Source organism: Nymphaea colorata, chromosome 1 (assembly GCF_008831285.2).
Source record: "Nymphaea colorata isolate Beijing-Zhang1983 chromosome 1, ASM883128v2, whole genome shotgun sequence".
Classification (NCBI taxonomy): Eukaryota; Viridiplantae; Streptophyta; class Magnoliopsida; order Nymphaeales; family Nymphaeaceae; genus Nymphaea; species Nymphaea colorata.
Window position 1 is genome coordinate 9,291,716 of NC_045138.2, and position 20,890 is coordinate 9,312,605.

Here is a 20,890-nt window from a genome sequence, read left to right on the forward strand (position 1 = left end):
GGAAGCTCCAATCTATCACATTTTATTTCAATATGGAAAAAAGATTTCACTGATGCAAGTAATATAGGGACTTTCAGAATGATAAGAAGAGCTAAGACACTAAATCTAAAACTCTGAATTGATAGGCCGCCAAAAGTTTCAAGGAAAATGCCGGACCACGGCCAGCCCTCGGCCAAACATAAGTGGGACAAGGATGCCGCTGCTCTCCCTTCACCGCAAGTACTAAAAACGCTGAAATGAAACATGGTCCACAATAGCATATGTCCTGCCCTAGAGAGCATCCATTCCTGTCGAGATAAGCCCCTAGAGCCGGCTTCTTGCCACTAGTGGAGCCACAAGCTTGCTGGGCAGCACTGGAGTGGGCAAGCCTCAACTTTGCGGCCACGAAAGAGAGTTGCAGGTTCAGAAGATCCTATTCAAATCTGGAGTGGGCAAGCCTCAACTTCGAGGCCACAAAAGAGAGTTGCAGGTTCAGAAGATCCTATTCAAATCAGTACGAGAAATTTCCAACCATGACTAAAAATTTCATGCAATTAAAACAGCTACCCGGTGCGCACAACACAAATGTTCAAAGTTGCGTTCATAACATCAGTTCAATAAAAAAAAATGGTCATCCTTCTTCTTAGGATGATTGATTATATGAAAGACAGTTTCTAGGCCATTGTATACAAAAGGAGAGAGAGAGAGTAGCAAACAATAGTAACATTACTGTGCTTCTTAGATCATGCTCTAAAATAATATCTATTGCATTTAATACAGACCTGTATGATATGCTTGTAAATATTGTAAACTTTAATTACATTTGCATCAGTAAAAATCACGTTGGATATACAACTCAATGTAATTGTGTTAAAACAAAAAATATCATTGTTATGAAACAACTTTGTGAAGACACGTTTCTTGTCCATCGCAAGCATAGAATGAAAAAGGAAGTTCAATAGTCGGTGGTCTCCTTATCAAGATAGATTCCATCAGCCACATTTACAGTTGGCTACAAATTTTCATTCCTCTTTTGCATTAGAAAGAGAGAGATCCTGAAAAAATGATGAAAACTAAAGCCTTGGAAATCAGGAAGTTAATATACTTTGCTCGATAACATTTCAGGAGCATAATTTGGATTAAATGAATGAACAGGAAAGGATAAGAAAAGACATGCACAAAGTAGAAGATCAAGGGAACAAATGTTCTGATAATATTGCTTTATTAGTAGTTGGTCAAATTCAGAGAATTTGTATAACACAGGAAGCCAGTTAAAAGCAAAGCAAATTTTAAAAAGAAAGGAAAAATTAGGCCTAGCTGTTTCATAGTTTATTGAAAGAAAAAAAAGAAAAGCAACGGAGAACTTCCTCACACACTCACACACACACACACACACACACACAGAGGGAGGGAGAGAGAGAGAGAGAACCTTATTGCCCAAGCTACTCATGAGTCCACAATCAATCCAGGAGATGCTGGTATGGCAGATGTATCTATGGGGTTCCTTCTCACCCACCTAGGCACCATGATTCTGTCCATCTGATTGTTCAATAAAGGTTATATGATAGATTTAAAGAAGTCAATCAAATTTTACAAAAAAAACAGTTGGAAATCAATCAGATTCTGTTCAAATTCACTGCCATCTATGCTGGACATTTTCTTCCCATTTTCCAGTAGCAATTTCTGATTTTTGATGCAAAATATGAGCTTTTTTGTTAAAAAAATGGAGCTTTTGTGCAGAAACATATTAAGGCTGTGTCTAGGATGATTTGGAAACCAGACTCAACAGAAATTGATCCACATTAGGTTGGATTTTGATGAAATCATGCCCACAGTTTAAATTTCCAAATTTAAATATATTGCCCACAGTTTAAATTTCTAAAATTCCAGCTGCCACTCTTGACTTTCAGCAAGAAAAAACTTGATTTTCTGGTTCAATTCAACGCAGCAGAGATGGAGAGATGAAGAGAGACATAGGCAATGTAAATGAGAGAGAGAGAGAGGCAGAAAGAAATCTATGGAGAGATCAAGAGAGAGACAGGCGATCGATGGTGTGAACTCTAGTGAACTTACCATGCATTGAGAACCAGAGTGCAGAGCTTCTTTTGCTGCCTCCTTTTTTCGACCGTCACTCCTTCAATCACCACTCTGCGCTACTTCTCTTGCCTTTACTACTATCAGATTTTAAACACAGGCATACAATAGACACTAACATTTTAAAGACAAGGGTCATTTTCGACAAGGAGAGAGTGAGAGTCGTTGTTGTTTGTAATGGAAAGGGATTGTGGTTGTTCCTAATGAAAGGCCAAACCAACACACAGTGTTGGATGTGTCACTAATCGAGTGTCTTCCCCTTTTCCTGCCTCGGCCGTATCCTCAGTACTCTGGAATCATGTTCCCCCATGTGGAAGTGTCAACAATCGCCTTCCCTTCCTTACCAGCTGTCCTCCCATTTTCTCTTTTTGACAAACCTGGTGGTGAGTCGTTCACCATCACCTCACTCTCCAAACCAATCATTTCTTTGATAGTTTTCATTCCATCCAAACAACGAGAATGCTAAAATTTATTTTTTAATGGAGGAGAAAGAATCAAACCTGATGAGGACTCATGGTTCTCGCCTTCGATTCTTTTTGTTATCAATTGATTCTCCATCTCCTGCTCTATCTTCCCAGCAATTGCTGGTCTCCTGTCAATCAATCTCTGCATTCCAATCTTTCTGGGTCTAACGTTCCTTTTCAACTTCCATCTGCCTATGGAGAAACCAAAACTTGTTATCCCCCAATTCTGGTTCTCCTTTTGATCTGGGTCTCTCCTTTATTAACTCCTCATTTTTTCCCAATTTTTTTTTCTTATTCTCTCCCTGCCACTCCTTACCTCTCCTGACATAATGATAATTTCCAATTCCTTCCACCCATCTTTCTTTGCCACACCCTCTTGAAAAGAAACCACCAATTGATTAACTCTACACCGACTTGCCATATGAATATATATTTGCTTTGCAATGGGAGGAAATTTTAATATTACTCACATAGTTGGTTTCTTGAATAACAATTTCTCCCTCTTCCAATTTCAATTCAACCTCGGATTTTGGATTGAAATCCATTGCTACCTACACACAAATTCTGCAAGCCCATGCTTGACATCGATTGAGTATGGATGTCATCTTCCATCGGTTTTCCCCATAGCACTCTGGCAATAGATTGCAAAGTGCATCGATTCCATAAAATACTGGCAAATTAGGAACCCTAATCCAGATTGGCACTCTTATATTCTCCTCAATCGATAAGGAAAGGAGCATCTTAGATCCCATCTGCTGGCAATCATCACTCTTCCACCCAGTTTCCATTCTCCCCTTCTAAAAACTACCCTGAGTTCGTCCACACTGTGAACCCTTACAAGAAAGCATCCCTTCCTAAGAAAGAGAACTTAAGGTTTGCAAATTCTCTTCATGGACTTATCAGATCATTAGCAATGCTAGCATAAACAATGATCTTCTTCTATATGTCTCCAATGAAACAGCCAATCACAGTCCAACGAAAGGGCTGCTTCATCTTTTCCAAAACTCTTGAAGCCATCTTGAATTGAGAGTTCCTCAATATCCACTTCTGAATCTTAATGATGAGAGCCACAGATTTGCACCCACAATCTTGTCGTTGAGGATTTACCAGGGAGATATCGATTATCAGAAACCCGAGAAGGTCCGCCCTTTTCGAACACCCTTCCTCCCTCCATTCCACTTCCAAAATTCTTGTCCATGGATTACCAAATATCATAACTTGTCAATGTTTGGACCTTCTTGTAGTTAGATGATTTTGTGTATTTATTATTGTTTAATGTGAGATGGCAAGGTGTATATCCTCGTGGTTTTATGTTAATATAAACGGTGAAGACACTTATTTTTTCAAATAAGTTGATGGGAACATTTCAAAATTTATCTAAATATATGGGGATGAGAAGAAATACAAAATATTTGCACTGATGATTAAAAGTAAACTTCTGCTAGTGAATAATAGCTTACGTATAATTATTAAGATGAAAAGACTAAAAGTACTTTCTATATAAACAAATCAATTAGCTCATTAATTTCCATTATCGGCCACTGTGACAACACCAAATAACATACGTATGTGGTTAACTATGTCCCCACCAATTATGCCCTGTTATTAATGCATGAAATCATAAAAAATTAAAATTAATGTTGCTTTTAACTTAATTATATAATTATTAGGTGAGCGTACATGTTCGTTTGAAGGGTACTAAGTTTATATATATTTTATTTATCATGGAACAACGGTGCTGTTTTTATAATAACAAAAGTTAGGTGTATTTTTGTAAGTTGTCAGATGCTTCCTGGTGGTACTAGGAATTCAACATTCTGGATCTCAGACTCGGTCTGGTTGGACTTCGACCCAAATCCCTTTGTTGACCTGACCAACGTCATGAAACATCATTAATTTGGTTTTGCGAATCCACTTTGATTAGGTATGTAAATGGATTTACTGAGTTCAACTACCACTTGACCTGATTTTGGATTCATTTTTGGTGCAAAAATTTGGAGCAAACAGGTTTAGATTGGTCATGCGCATTCATAAGTGAATCAGAATGGGAGTCCAATGTTCCAGTGCGATCCAATAAGGAAAGTGTATTTTTGTAATTTCATCATACTCAAACTTGTTTTTGTGAAAGCTTCATTCCTTTCTTTCAAGGCACCGTGTCTAAGGTGAAGATGTTGTTGGTCAATACATGCTAGAGTAGAAGATCCAAGTTCAAGCTCAAACCTAAAGGGAATATCTAAATCATGGTTTAAACTCAAATTATTATTTTTAATTACGTGGTCTCATATATATACACACACATACAAGAAATGTCAATGCTGTCAGATGCTAGGTATGAATAAAATGTAGAAATTTGTTGCTAAAAGTAAACTGTCATCCACCATAAATTGACATTGTTGTTTAGTACTTGTCATTTTAATTAGCTGTACGTTCTTCAATTTTATGTCTTTTTGTTTGGACCTTAGAAAGAGACTACACATAGTTAAATGTACGAACATTTACTGGACATTTACAACTGAGTTATATACATTACCACCGATGTCACCTGAATCGGCTGGATTGGGCCGAGAAATCATTTCCAATAAATGCTTCCATTTGGTGGTACATCAACTCGACCTGGTGTATCCTTCTGCATTTCTTAATAGATACAAAAAAAAATATATTCTTAATTAGTTTTTATATTCTTCCATTCATTTTCTCCAATTTTCTTTTATTGGCATCTAAATCATTTACATTATTGAATTGGCCGATCCACCAAATTGGCAGCATACATTGTAGACTCGATTCAGATATCGGTTCTTACAACACAGTGATCAGACCATGAGGCAGTCTTGAATGTTTGATTGCTCCAAAAAATAACGTAGGGACCATCGGGCTTGTTTGTATTACAATATATGGGTACTAGTTCTCGGGCTGCCCACTGGGAGACGAGCTCAAGCTTCAGCTCGGTCAACTTCAGCTCAAGGCGGCTCATATGTTGCCGACTCATATGTTGCCAACTCCCCATTTGATCTGATTTATTTCCTTCATTGTAAGTTTGAAACGTATGAAAAAAAAAAGATAGGCTAGATAAAATTTTTATTTTTAATTAATTTTCATAGATATTTTTCCATTCATTTTGCTTAAAATTTGAATTAATTAAGTTTTTTTGCTGATTTAAATCATTTAGATTATTAGATTGGCCCGTTCACCCAATTGGCAGCATTGTCTATTTGATTCAAACATGAGTTTTTACAACAAAGGGATCAGGACCATCTTGAATATTTCTGTGTGTGACCCTTTTATTGAACCAAAAATAGAGAGAAGGAATATATAGGGACACATAAAAAATAATAAAATAACAAAAAGGGGTTACCAAGAAGCATAAAAAGTTTGGAGCAATTTTGTCAACCCGATAAAGCAATTGTTCAGCTTTCCACCGACGTCCTGATCGGACCAAACGTCTTTCTGTTTTGACAACCTCATGTCCTCACCCTTTTGTTGTTCACAACAAGGACAAAGATATCTTTGTTCCTGCAATGAATAATCGCTGATTGGACAGAGTGCGTCCAAGGAGAGGCAGAGCGAGAAATTGTTGAGGAGGCTTAATTAAAGTTTTTAAATTTTGACTAGGCTGAAATATTATTTTTCTAATTTTTATACAAAACAAGTGAAATTTTTAAAATTTACATATATATATATATATTTTTTGAGGTGGGGCTAAGACCCCCACCCCTGCTACTCTAAAAAAGACACATATATAATTAGAATGAGTTTTCTCGCCATTGCATGACCAATCGCAGATCACTTTTGATCATCGCATCTTTGGATATTGCTCTTTAGTTTGTGAAAAGCTAGCTAGCTTCAAATAAAGCTATTAAGTTCATAGGCCTTTAATTTTGTGTAATGAGAAGCACCGAGGCTATCTTAATTAGGAAAAATTGTTTCTCTGGGTCAAATCGACAATGCTGCCAATTTGGTGAACCGGCCAATCCAATAATCCAAAAGATTTAGATGCAAATCAGCAAAAAACAAAAAAAATTAAAAACTCAAATTTTCTTCCAGAAAAATAAATCGAAAAATATAAAAATTAGTCTTAGTTAAGTTTAAAAAAATACAAGGTTTTTTTTTTATAAAATCCTTGTTAAAAACATGAAAAATAAGTTTTAAAAAAATGGCAAAACAAAAAACGTGTTTTTCCTCATTTTCTCTTTTTCTCCTGTTTTTAAATGTCAAATTGTTTGTTTCTATTTTTCAATTGCATTTGTTGCTTATTTACTCTCTCTTTTTTCTGTTGTCTTTTCAATTTCACATTTATCTTATTTGCCCCAAACATTTTTTTTTTTTTTAAATTACCATATTTTTATTTTTTTAAGGTTGCTGTATTATATATAAAAAACCTTGCTGTTTAAAAAATAAATATGATATTCATGACTATGGTCGAAACCTAATTTGGGCATATAGAAAAAAAAGGTTCAATTGACAGCTTTTGATTTGAGATTGAATAAACTTGAAAAGTGGTATAGGGAAATAAGTTAGGGGCTACCAAGAACAACCGTGCCACTGGATTTGGGAATGTGAAGCAATGTGTCACGTTTCCAAGGAGTAGTTGAGTCTGTTGGGATTTTCCCATCTGGATAGTCCTACGTCGATATGGGTCCATATCCGTTTCGGACCCTAAGTATAAATACTTGTGTCTTCTGATGGTGTGAGACACATCAAGTTTTTACCGTCTGGGTAATCGGTCCCCTTAGCCATACGTGAATTGTCTGTCCCCATCATTGGGCTGCTATGGCTGAGGAGAGAAACCCATTGCCGTCGCCGCCACCGCTGCCGCCAATGCCGTTGGTAAACGACTCTATGGGGACTGTAGCCGTTCTTCCCACTCAGTCGGCGGTCGCCTCTACAGGTTCTTCTTCCGCCCTTTATGAAACACATGAATCATGAATGTCTCTTTCGATTTCTGCATTTTCGTTTGTGCGCTATCTAGATTTCTATCAAAGTTCCAACAATGGGTTATGGGCCCACACCACGCTTCCACTGCGTGTTTCCCTTTCCATATTGTTTTCACTCAAAAAGGAAGAGGGTAGAAACATGGAAGAGGGCACCGGGCGACGTTTCCGGCCGTTAGGCAGGCGTCGGCCGGCCATTAGGCGACGGCCAAACCTTCCCATCCTGGTGCGACCCGCCGGTGGCCACCCACGCCGTTGGGTGGCTTGTCGGTGGGCTTTTTTTTCGGCGCTGTTTCAGCCGCCCGACAAAGGGAAAGGAAGGGAAGACGGAAGGCGTTGGCTTCTGTTGAAGGACGACTGCTGGAAGGGAGGCCACCGGCGGGTTCGCCGTCGCCGGACGGCACAGTGCGACCCATCGATTCCCACCCAAGTCGTACGAAGCCCTGCCGGTTGTCCATTTTCTCCTCGCTGCCGTTTTCAACCACCGACATACAGAGAATGGTTTTTTTTTTTATTTCGTTTGATTCCGGCACCCACCTCCGCTTCTCTCCCTCTGGGAACTTCCCTGTCGTCGGACGACGGCATCCCACCCGTCGGCTCCCACCCATAGCCCTTGGAGGCTCGTCGGAGGCGATTCCGCCGTTCCCTGCCGTTGCAGGCGAGCGGCGGTTTGCGTAGCCTGAAACCACTCGCTAGGTCCAGCGGGAGTCGGTCGGGCGGAAGCGGGGAGGCGGGTCGGACCCGGATCGGGTCAGTCCTGACCCGACTCGGATCCATAAAAGTTTAAAAAAAAAAAAAATCTCATTGCGCCAGCTCTTCCGCCCGCTTTGATTTCAATGTTTCGGATCGGGTCGGGTCCGGTTGGACACGATCCTTATCCATTCAATCTGATTCCATAAACAGAACCGAGCGGTCCGTTTTAGAACCGATTCGATCCGTTTCATAACCGATTCGGACCTCTTGGGATCGGTTCAGACATTTTGGAACCGATTCAGATCTTTTATGGACCGGTTCAGTTGATTTTAAGACTGGTTCATTCCGTTTCAGAACCGGTTCGAGCCCTTTTGAACCGATTCAGAGTTGTTTCAGACCGGTTCTTTTCCTTTTGGTATCGGTTCATCTAGTTTTCCACTGGTTCGGTCCATTTAGGACTGATACGAGACCGGTTCTAAGCTAGAGGAAGCTGGTATATGTATTTTTATGCCCATTTAAGGTGATTAATGGATTGGTTCGATCATTTTAGATCGATACGGGACCGATTCATTATGTTTTATGGAGCTTTAATGAATAATTTAGATGGTATTAAGTTGATTATGCAGAAATGATTCATGTGATTCGTGTATTTCATTTTAAATGTGTTATTGTGACATATTATATTTTTGTATCATGTTTTGTTTAGGATTATGCTAAGGTTAAATTTTATTGCATGATCATAAAGTTGTACGATAACGCTAATGTAAGGAGCCTATGATTAATTAAATCATGTTATACCTCACCAAAGTGACTACGCATGATTTAAAGGCACATTAGTGTTTCATGTTGTACTTATTCTCATTTGAAGTAGCATAAAGTGACTACGCATGATTTAAAGGCATATTAGTGTTTCATGTTGTACTTATTCTCATTTGAAGTAGCATAATTACTCAAAGGTAGTGTGTTATGTTCAGGAGAATAAGTAGAGTAAAATAGGAAAATAGATCCTTACATAGTCCTGTCATTTTGCACTCAAATGTGTTATGCTTAACTATAGTTTGGATTTACATTTCTTAGTTTTACTAAATAAAGTTAAGACGAAATACATGTACGTATTAGGTATATTACCAAAGTAGTATCCTAATGACCCCTTGTATTTGTCTTGGAAATAGTAAACATAAAGAGCCTTTTATTTGATTTACTGTTCCATATGGTTTGTCTCATATAATGCATGTCAACTTATGGATGTCTTTTGTCATCTGCAGTGCCTGGATCTATTTATTTTAATGGCTCAAATTCTATCTATTTACTTGATGATTCAAATTATGCTGAATGGAAAGAAAATGTTGTGTTTACATTGGGGTATATGGATCTGGACATGGCTTTGAGGCGACCTGAGCCACCACCTCTTACACAAGAAAGTACACATAATGAAATAGTGTATTTTGACAAGTGGGAGCATTCTAACCAACTAAGCTTGTTGCTTTTGTAATCAAGGGTCGCTAAGAACATACGTGGTGCTATCCCACCTTGTAGATCGGTGAGAGAGTTCTTGGATGCAGTTGAGGCTCAGTTTGTCAATTCTCATAAAGCTAGAGCTAGTACCATAATGTCAAAGTTAATATCTATGAAATATCAAGGAGGGGCTAACATTCGCCAACATATGTTAGAAATGAGGAACATTGCTTCTCAATTGAATGACATGAAGTTGACTATTTCTGAATCATTCTTGATATTCTTTACTTTGACCTCTTTACCAACTGAATATACTCCTTTTAAGATCAGTTACAACACACATAATACTGAATGGACATTCAATGAATTGATGTCCAAGTGTGTTGAATAGGATGAAAGAATAAAGGGTAAGAAGTTGCAAAGTGCACATATGGTTTCTCACTCTGAGGCTGGTAAACTTGGCATAAAGAAAGTTCAATGAAAAGGAGTGTCAAAAAGAAGTCAACAGGACAAACTGTTTCCCAAACTGCGCAGACTAACTTAGCCCCTATAAAGTGTTTCTTTTGTAAGAAAAAAGGGCATAAGAAGTGAGACTGCATCAAGTACAAGAATTGGTTAGAGAAAAAATGTAACATGTCATTTGTTTTATTTGAAAATAATAAGTTTCATGTTCCTATTAATAGCTGGTGGATTGACTCTGGTGCTACTGTGCATATTGTCAATAATTTACAGGGCTTTATGAGCAAAAGGGAACCAACACTACATGAGAGGAGCATTTTCTTAGGAAACAAAATGCGCTCACATGTGAAAGCTGTAGGAGAATGCCAGATTAGGCTTGATACTGGCTTTGTTTTGGATCTTCATGATGTTTTCTTTGTCCCATCATATAGTAGAAACTTAATTTCTGTATCAAGACTGGACAAATTTGATTTCTGTTTAAAGTTTGAAAATTCAAAAATGTTGATTTATAAAGATCTTGTTGAAATTGGTTCTGCTATTTTATGTTATGGTTTATACAAGTTGAATGTGAAGATCCAATCTCCTGAATCGTTGGTTTCTAGTCATAATATAATTAGCAATAAGCGTAGTACCATAAAGGATGATTCATACATGCTATGGCACCACCGTTTGGGTCATATCTCTAAAAAGAGAATAAGGAGACTCATAAATGAAGGGATCTTACGATCTCTTGATTTTACAGATAACGACATATGTGTAGATTGCATAAAGGCAAAGCAAACTAACATATATAAAGAAGGTGCCGAGCGATGTACTGAAAAGTTAGGAATTGTTCACACAGATGTTTGTGAACCTTTCCTTCATTGTTACACATGCGAAAAGTATTTCGTCACCTTTATAGATGACTATTCTTGGTATTTGTATCTCTACTTAATCTTTGAAAAATTCGATGTGTGTCAAGTTTTCAAAGACTATAAAAAAGAAGTAGAGAAACAAACCGGTGATGTTATCAAGATAGTTAGATCAGATAGAGGTGGTGAATATTTTGGTAGGTTCACTGAGATGGGACAAAGGAAGGGACCATTAGCACGATTTCTAAAGGAAGAAGGCATTGTGCCTCAATACACTATGCCAGGCAGCGCCTACCAAAATGGTGTTGCTGAAAGAAAAAATCGTACACTTAAAGAAATGGTTCGAGTTATGTTAAATTACTCTACTCTCCCTCTAACCTTGTGGGGTGAAGCTCTCAGGACAACAATGCATATCCAGAATAGGGTTTCTACTAAGGCCGTTCCCTCAACTCCTTACGAGTTATGGACAGGTAGGAAACATTCTCTTTCTTATATGCACATATGGGGATGTCCTGCTGAAGCTAAATTGTATAACCCCTACATAAAAGCCTTTGAACCTAAAACAACCAGTGGTTTCTTTATTGGTTATCCAAAAAGATCGAAAGGCTATAGGTTTTATTGTCCATCTCATACACCACATATTGTGGAAACAGATATGGCTAAGTTCTTGGAAGATGGCTCATTTGGGTTAGATGCATTACAAAACCTCAATTTTGAGGAAATACATGATACTGAAAGTAGACCTGATAAAGAGAATACAAATGTGTATGATTATGTTGTCTACCAGGATGACATGAATGTAAATCATACAGGCAATGCATCAGATCCAAATGAATTAAGTGTAGATCATACTGATGAACACGAACAGGATGTGGACATACAAATTGAAAATGATCAATTACCTGTTCGTAGATCTACAAGGGCCAGGAGATCTGCCATATCATCAGACTATGTAGTATACCTACAAGAGCCTAGTGATTTCATAGATGTTAATGATGATCCTTTCACATTCATTGAAGCCGTTGAAAGCAAACAATATAGGCACTCGATTAATGCCATGAAAGAAGAACTTGACTCTATGGCTAAAAACCAGACATGGAGCCTTGTGTCATTGTCTGAAGGAGTAAAACCCGTAGGGTGTAAATGAGTCTATAAGACCAAGAGGGACTCTAAAGGCAACATAGAGAAATACAATGCAAGATTGGTTGCTAAAGGATTCACACAAATGGAGGGCGTTGACTATAATAAGACATGTGCTAAAGAGTCAATGAAGATTGTCCTTGCACTTGTAGCTCATTTTGACTTAGAGCTACATCAGATGGATGTGAAAACGGCTTTCTTGAATGGTAATTTGGATGAAGAGGTATATATGGATCAACCTCAAGGGTTTTCTGAAAGTGGTAAAGATCATTTGGTTTGCAAGCTTAATAAAGCGATTTATGGACTTAAACAGGCCTCACGTCAATGGTACATTAAGTTTTTCGAAGTCATTACGACTTTTGGGTTTACAGAAAACATTATTGATCAATGTGTATCTTAAGACATGTGAGAGTAAGTTCATAATTTTGACTTTATATGTGGATGACATTTTGCTTGCTTCAAATGATCTTCAATTACTAACAGAAACCAAACTTTTTCTCACATCTCATTTTGAGATGAAGGACATGGGTGAGGCTTCATTTGTTCTCGGCATTGAGATTCGTCGAGACAGATCTAAATGTGTTTTAAGTCTCTCCCAATCAGCATACATCAATAAAGTTCTTAAAAGATATGGGATGGAGAATTGTTCTCCTATTTCGGCACCCATAGCTAAAGGAGATAAATTGAGTCTAAATCATTGTCCAAAAGACGAATTTGAAAAGGCACAAATGATTAACATTCCATATGCATCTGCGGTTGGCAGCTTGCAGTATGCGCAAATTTGTACTAGGCATGAAATTTCCTTTGCTGTTGGCATGCTTTGTAGATTTCAATCTAATCCAGGCATGGCACATTGGAAGGCCGTAAAGAGAGTCATGCGGTACTTGCAAGGGACAAAAAATTACATATTGAGCAAGGTGGACCATTTAGAAGTGATTGGCTATTCTAATGCCGATCTTGAAGGATGTACCGATAGTAGAAAGTCTACTACTGGTTTTGTTTTCCTTCTATCAGGAGGTGCCATCTCATGGGGGAGCAAAAAGCATACTGTGACTGCTGCTCACACCATGGAAGCAGAATTCATTGCATTATATGAGACTACATCACAGGCAATTTGGATAAAAAATTTCATTTCACAGCTCAAGATAGTGGAATCTATTGAGAGACCACTTAAGGTTCATTGTGATAATGAAGCTGCAGTGTCATTTTCCAACAACAACAAAAGTAGTACTTCTTGTAAGCATATGAAACTTAAATATTTTGTTGTTAAGGAAAGGACAGATCCTCTTATTAAAGTGCTAGCATTTGGTATGTTCTTTGAACATGTTAAGAGGATGGGTTTGTGCAGTTCAATGTAAACATACTATTATGCAAACATTTATGAATGTGATCACATACAGTTTGTTAATTCTCATTAAGTTTGTTGTCTATTTATTTTGTATTCTCATTTGTTTGTTGAGAAGTTTTGTAAGACAACAAGGTGGGACCTTGGAATGAATTTTAAGGCTAATCCATTCATTTTGTTTACCCTTGATATCAACTTGGACTAGTGGAAGATTGTTGGGATTTCCCCATCTGGATAGTCCTGCGTCGATACGGGTCCATATCCGTTTCGGACCCTAAGTATAAATACTCGTGTCTTGTGATGGTGTGAGACACATCAAGTTTTTTCCGTCTAGGTAATCGGTCCCCTTAGCCATACGTGAATTGCCTGTCCCCATCACTGCGCTGCTATGGCTGAGGAGAGAAACCCATTGCCGCCGCCGCCACTGCCGCCGCCAATGCCGTTGGGAAACGACTCTATGGGGACTGTAGCCGTTCTTCCCACAGCCGCCGACATTCAGTCGGCAGTCGCCTCTACAGGTTCTTCTTCTGCCCTTTATGAAACACATGAATCATAAATGTCTCTTTCGATTTCTGCATTTTCGTTTGTGCGCTATCTAGATTTCTAGCAAAGCTCCAACAGAGTCTTCTACATTTTGAGAAAGTAAATGACAGATTTTCTAAAAGAGAATTTATATATAAATTAAAGACCTTTAATTCCAGTTCATGCATGGATGGCCCCCACCAGTCGGTTACCTCAGCCACATGTAATGTACAATACATATATATATATATATATAAGAAATAATGTTACGTTTCGAAAACTTAAGAACCTAGGACAAAGACCTAAATTTCCACATTCCCATGGATTTTAAGAAATGTTCACAATTTCCTTTTTTTTTTTTTTTGAAAAATTTTGGTCATTAATTGGAGACGACATATATCTTGCCATTGCATATTTCTTCAAATCTGAGAAAATGGTTTTCAGGATAAGTAAAAACCCATATTTCACTGGTTCCTAAATTCACAGGTGCTAAGAACTTGCGCGACATGCAGCCTATATAGCTCTTTGTAATATTCTGTATATGATTATTACAAAATTGATGGTGTCTTGTATGTAGGCTATTATGTGCAGGATTATAGATGAGGAGCAAGGAGCTTTTGTTGCTAAAAGACACATTCAAAGCCAGATTTTGAATGTTCATGAGTTGGTCGATAGTATGGAAAGAGGTAGAGAGGGTTCCCTACTGATGAAGTTGGATTTTTAAAGAAGGCGTACGATAGAGCGAAGTGGAATTTTTTGAGACATTCTCTCCTTCGATTGAACTTTTCAGAGCATTGGGTAAATGGTGTTCTTTTATGTGTGAGGACGCCATCATATGCAGTTGTGTTAAATGGTAGGGAGGATGATTGTTCACTGCCCAACGTGGAGCTTGTCAAGGTGACCATATCTCTCCTTTTCTGTTTATTTCTGTGATGGAGATCCTTGCTAGAAATCTTCAATCTTCAAAGGTACCGAGAATTATTGGACAGAATTTAATCTACCCTGCTTCCTTCTTTGCTGATGATATAATGTTGTGTTCAGCTGCTGAAAAGGATTCTGTCCCAACAATCAAAACAGTGTTTGCTGATTTTGTGATAAATGCAGGTTTGGAAATAAACCACTCAAAGTCTTGTTTTGTAGCTGTTCATGTGGAGGCATCAATGGTTGTTGAGTGTGAGTATATTTTGGGTTGCAAGGAGGCGTCTTTACCTATCTCCTATTTAGGGGCGCCATTGTTCATGGGCCCTCTCGGTGTTCAATCTTGTGATCATTTAAGGGGAAACATCCTGAAGAAACTGGCGCTATGGAAAAGCAGATTGCTCTCTCTCTCGGGTAGAGCAGTCATATTTTAGGGTGATATGTTTTATGATTCCAAATTCTGTTGTAGGAGATATCTCAAGAATATGTGCATGTTTTTTCTAGGGAGACCGAGAAGGAAGTAAGAGACTTCTTGCCATCAGCTGGCATCAATTGTGTGGTCCTGTGGCTGAAGGGGGAGCAGATTTTGTCAATTTGTGGTCATTTAATTCTGCCTGTCTTCTATATCTTGCTAAAAGCTCTATGTCAGGAACCACTTTATGATCTGCTTTTGTAGAGTTGAAATATGTCATAGAGCTGGAAAGGTATCCTGGATAGATAGCAGGCAATTACTCATCAAATTCAATGGCATGTAGGGGATGGACAATTGGGGTTGGGGGCTTTTGTCTTCTATAAGTAGATCAAGAAGAAGTAGACGGCCTGACCATTTCTTGAAATGAGAGGGTGCATACTAATTCTGAAAGGGATATATTTTATAATCTCCGGACGGATTCCTGTTTGATGACTGAAAATGCAGGATAAATGCAAAAGCATAAACAAGAGATGGGACCGTGGTCTTGGTCAGGTATTGGACCAGATCAAGGAAAAGTGCTCTCCAATGTGGATATGGTGGTAGAATCCATATGCTTTTATCGGAATGGATTAAAGAAAGTGGCCATTGTTATGCGTTCTAGAGAAAAGGGGATAAGGAGAAAGGCGCTCCACATTGCAGTGAGTCATCTTGCATGGTTTGCAGAGGAATTTTTGGGAGTTGTCTATAATAAATTTCTCTGTCCAGGCCAGAGAGTTTGCTTTATCTCAGCACCTACTGCATGGGTGGAGGAGCAAAAGCTGAAAAAGACAGTTGGCCATCGTAGAATAGAAGGTATGGGAGCCTTCCAGGGATGGGGTTTGGAACGAAAGGTTGTTTTGAGGGATGTGCTTTTTTCCCCTATTCCGGTATATTCTTTAAGATGGTAATCTTTAAAGTTCTCTTTTTCATTGTTTTGGCTTCCTACTGCCTTCTGCAGTCTACTTGAGGGTTTCCTTACGTTTTTTTGCTTCTTTATGGTAGCTCTATTTATTTTTCCTTTCGTAATAAAAGGGAGGGGACCCTACACCCCAGTAGAGTTTGCATTGGAACGACACTTCTGGAATGATAATTTCTTAGTAACTTCCCTTCAAGTTCAGCTTAATAGTCACTTCTGAAGTTTCCTTGAAAAAAAGGCAAACCCAAATAAGTTGCGAGGAGATTGACCTTCTTTTATGTCCATCCCAAGTAATGAACAAATCAACTAGAAGTGGGCTCATCTACGTGAAAAGAAATAATTACAGACTTAAGAGGATTAATAAATAACCCTGCTTTTTGTGACCCAAAGGTTCAATTATTGTTGTTCATATCATGGTCTCACAGTATGTATAATGTATGTATGTACGAAGATATAAAATCCGTCCTGGGATGCTCAATGCAAAAGCAGATCAGGGGGCCTGAAGCTAGCTCACGGTGAATTAAGGTGAAAAGTGATTTAGAGAGTTTAATGTTTCCAAAACCTTCTTTAAAATAAAGACTGCAGCATATTTTAATTTGGCAGGGCATTCTTTTGTCTTCCGACTTTGTCATGTGGACGCACTTACTGTTATCTGGCACCTGATCATTTACGATCTGTTGCCTTAGCATGTGGAAGAAGAACTTGTGATAGAGTACAGGATCCAACTTCAAGCTAAAACCTAAAGGGAACATCCACATCAAGGTTTGGACTCAAACGATTATTGTTAATTAGGTGGCCTAGTATATAAATAGGAAAAGTCAATGCTACCAGATTGCAGATAATTGTTGTATGGTTAAACTTTAGAAATTTGTGGGTAAAATCAAATTTCGTCCGCCATAAATTTGACATTCTTCTTTAGTACTTAACATTTTAACTAGTTGTTCTTCTTCAGTTTTTGTCCTTTTGTAATTTTGCCAAATTCATTTTGAAACTTACACTTCACTTCGTCATAGGATAAATATATATGTTTTGCTTCCAGCCTTAAACGCCTTTAACAGCCAATTAAAGTGTTTGATTGTTTATCCCTTTTTAATACACAAAAGTTGGAAGAAAAGTGTCAAAAGGTGTCATGATCAAAAGATAGGCTCAGGAATTAGGTTCAAGTTTAAATATATTGGTACAAAATTACCAAAGTTTAAATGGAGTTAAGATCAATTGAACATCCAATCCTGCCTTTCTCTTGTTCTATTCTCATATATACATCTAAAAAAGAATACAAGATTTTGATTTAGAACTGAAGTCCTACCTATGTATGTGATATTCAAGTGCTCTTAAAAGAATTCAAACATGTATCCAGATTTTTTCTATGAGGCACATGAGATTTGTTGAGACTCATTAATTGTATGGCACAGTGATTTCACAACATAAATGCCTAATAAAACTTATTTTGCTTCTAATTCTCCTGTGACCTATTCCAAGGTTCTCCTAAATGGCTCCTAAATTGAGTGAATCATTTAATAGTGTCGATTGTTAGCCATTAGGTAGAAAGGTATTTACCAGAACTCAAAGCCTTGCCACGTTGATTCATGAAATGGTTCAAGCAATTACTGACACTTTGAGAGACAAAATTTATAAAAAGACAAAAAAAATAAGAGATAGTATGTACCTGGCGCAATGTATCTGGTGGTTCCATGAGTGGCAGTAAGAGTATAAGAATTCTGACCAGCTAGAATCTTTGCTATGCCAAAATCGCTGATGTATGCTCTAGTAGCACATTACTTGGCTTCAGATCACAATGAACTATAGTCTCCGAGTAACCATGGTGAAGATATTCTAGAGCAGAAGCCACATCAATCATGGTATCCAGTCTCTGAAAGAGATTCAAGTGATGGCCACTTGAATGTAGACAGACTTCTAGGCTTCCATGGGGCATGTATTGGAGAACTAAACCCTTGAAATCTCTATTAGAGCAAGTCGTAATGACTTTAATGAGATTTCAGTGCCTGATTTGGCGCATGACAGTGCACTCAATGTCAAAACTTTTAGATGCTCCCTCAAATAGCAAATTAAGGACCTTAACAGCCATTGTCGTTCCATCTCCTAGAATTCCTTTGTACACTGAACCAAAGGTTCCATTCCCAACAAAATTTGCATTACTGAAGTTGCTCGTCACATGCAATAACTCTCTGTAAGAAATCACTGAGAGTGTAATTCCTCGTAATCTTTCAATGTCGTCAGAACGCTTTGACAACCCCTTCTTTCTATAGCATGAGATACCAATGAGTGTGCAAACAATGACCTCAAGTGTTGATCCTCCAATTGCACAAGCGGCAATGACCCTAGCCGCATTGCTCTTACTTTGCCTCTCTGTTTTGTCTAAGCACAATGGCACATCGAATTTGGGAGCTTCACATAGTGTATAGTTCTCTAGGAACAACTCAGTAGAAAGGTTTGCAAACTTTCCACCACTTGGAAGCTCTCCTTCCAACAAATGAAGGACAAGTTCAAGATGTGGATGTGTTGAAGTTTCTCCAATGATTTTGGTATTTCACCTCAAAGCTTGTTGTGGGAAAGGCCAATAACTTCAATGTTTACCATGTGATCAAGTTCTTGAGGAATGTAACCATCAAATGTGTTGTGAGAGAGGTTCAAATAATTTAGCATTTGGATCTTTGATAATAATTAAGGAAGCTCTCCACTCAACTTATTCACAGAGATATCCATGTTGATCGTCATGGCAAAATTCCCGAGACCTAGAGGCAGGTGACCAGTGAAAGAGTTGCCTTGAAAGTATAGCTCCAACAAGTCCTTCAACTCACAAAGGTGAGGTGGTAGTGTTGATGACAAATTGTTTGAGCTTAGATCCAGCCTTTGCAAACTAGTGAGATTGTTTATAGAGCTTGAAATTGACCCAATTAGCATGTTGTGTTGAATATAAAAAACATACATGCGGCTGGTAGATTGATAGTGGGATTGGGCCTTCTAATGCATTATTGTCAAGAAATAACACCCGTAAGCTGTGCATCTGTCCTACATTTGGTGGAATGAGCCCTTTTATTTTGTTGGAACTCAAACCTAAGGCAATTAACTTGGTCAAGTTGTCCAGGGCTAATGGGATAGTACCATCAATGTGATTAGAGTTAAGTTCAAGATTCCACAAGATGGTTGTCAGGTTTCCAATAGAGGTAGGAAGAATGTCGTTCAAAAGGTTTTTTGATAGATCAACTTCCTCTAGCAGTCGACAGTTGGTGAAGGATGTGTGAATGGAGAGCTCACGGTTGCCAGGGACATTGGTCAACATATTTCCCCAAAGGCAAAGCTGCCTGAGTTGTGACAAACTACCTAATTCTAATGGTATCAGACCACTCAATTTATTGTCTTCTGCAGTAAGATGTTGAAGTCTTGTAGCATTAGAAAGAGAAGCTGGGAGAGGGCCATCAAAATTGTTTTGACCCATATAGAGTCCTTGGAGATTGGGCAGGAAGCAGCCAGCATATTTAGGGAGATGCCCTGTTAGTTGATTGAACTGAAAAGCACAGATAGGTTAAACAAGCTCTCAGGTAGTGTACGAGTGAGATTGTTCATTTGCATGCTAAAGGCCATCAAGGGTTAGGCTTCGCAACTCAGGAGGAATGTTCCCCTGTATGTGATTCCGCCCGGTACTAAACAACTCCAGTTTTTGTGAGATTAGGCAAAGCAACTGGAATGGTGCCGGTGAGCCTATTACCTTGAATGTTTAAGAGCTTGATTTCTGACAAACTGCCTAGAAACTTTGGGATACTTCCATAGAATTGGTTATCTCCAGCTGAGAGTTTTTAGAGACCTCGACAATGGCATAGTGTTTGTGGGATCAACCCCTCAAAATTGTTTTTTCTTATAGAAAGATTTTCTAACAGATGGAGACAGCTAAAATCAACGAGAATGTGACCATGGAAACTGTCATTCGAGAGATCAATAACCTGTAAGAAGGAGAGATTGCTGATGTATGGGGAGATAGTACCTTCGAGTGCCTTTTCAGAGAGGTTCAGAGCAACGACCCTGTGTGAACCATGACCGCATGAAACTCCATTCCGCTCACAGAAGGAGATATTGGAATTCCAATTTGATAACACACTATAAGTGTCTTTAGTGCCAAGGGATTTGAAAGACAGCAATGTGAATTGGTCAGTCACATTGCTCAGAGAAACAAGGGCTGAGGGCACCTCCTCTTGGCCAAGAACCATAATCAAGGTGAAGGAGGATAAACACAAAAGAAATGCAAGCGGCTGAGGTGACTGGCCGGTGGTTGCCATGCCTGTCCAATTTTCTATGCAAAACAAGCATGAACAGAAGAAGAAGCTAGGTCTTTAATTTATGTATGGATTCACTTCTAGAAAATTTGTGCGTTTCTTTAGAAATTGAAGATGACTCAGGTCTACTGCTTTGGAACATATTGCTTCACAAATTCCAAATCCAGCCGCACGACTAATGGTTACATCAACGAGGCTTTTTCTTGGCCACCCATATCTTATTTTCATTTACCAGTTTTCCACTCCATTCAGTCCCAAATCAAAGTTGTCAATTTGAACTTTTTTTTTTAAGATTCCCAAAGCTTGGGCTTCGACCATGTTCACAAAGATTGGTTTTGCCTTTTAAATGGAGAGGTTTTTCTCAACGACGAGCTTAGAAAAAAGAT

At 38.4% G+C, this 20,890-nt stretch overlaps 1 long non-coding RNA gene across 1 annotated transcript; it reads right to left on the bottom strand.

Annotated features, from left to right (window-relative positions):
- Positions 1–784: 784 nt before the first annotated feature.
- On the bottom strand, positions 785–2,828 carry LOC116245941 (uncharacterized). Its single transcript, XR_004170623.2, has 3 exons — positions 2,053–2,828; positions 1,409–1,518; positions 785–1,034 (listed from the first exon to the last, which is right to left on the bottom strand). It is a non-coding gene; the product is annotated as an uncharacterized LOC116245941 (long non-coding RNA).
- Between the last annotated feature and the right edge of the window lie 18,062 nt (positions 2,829–20,890).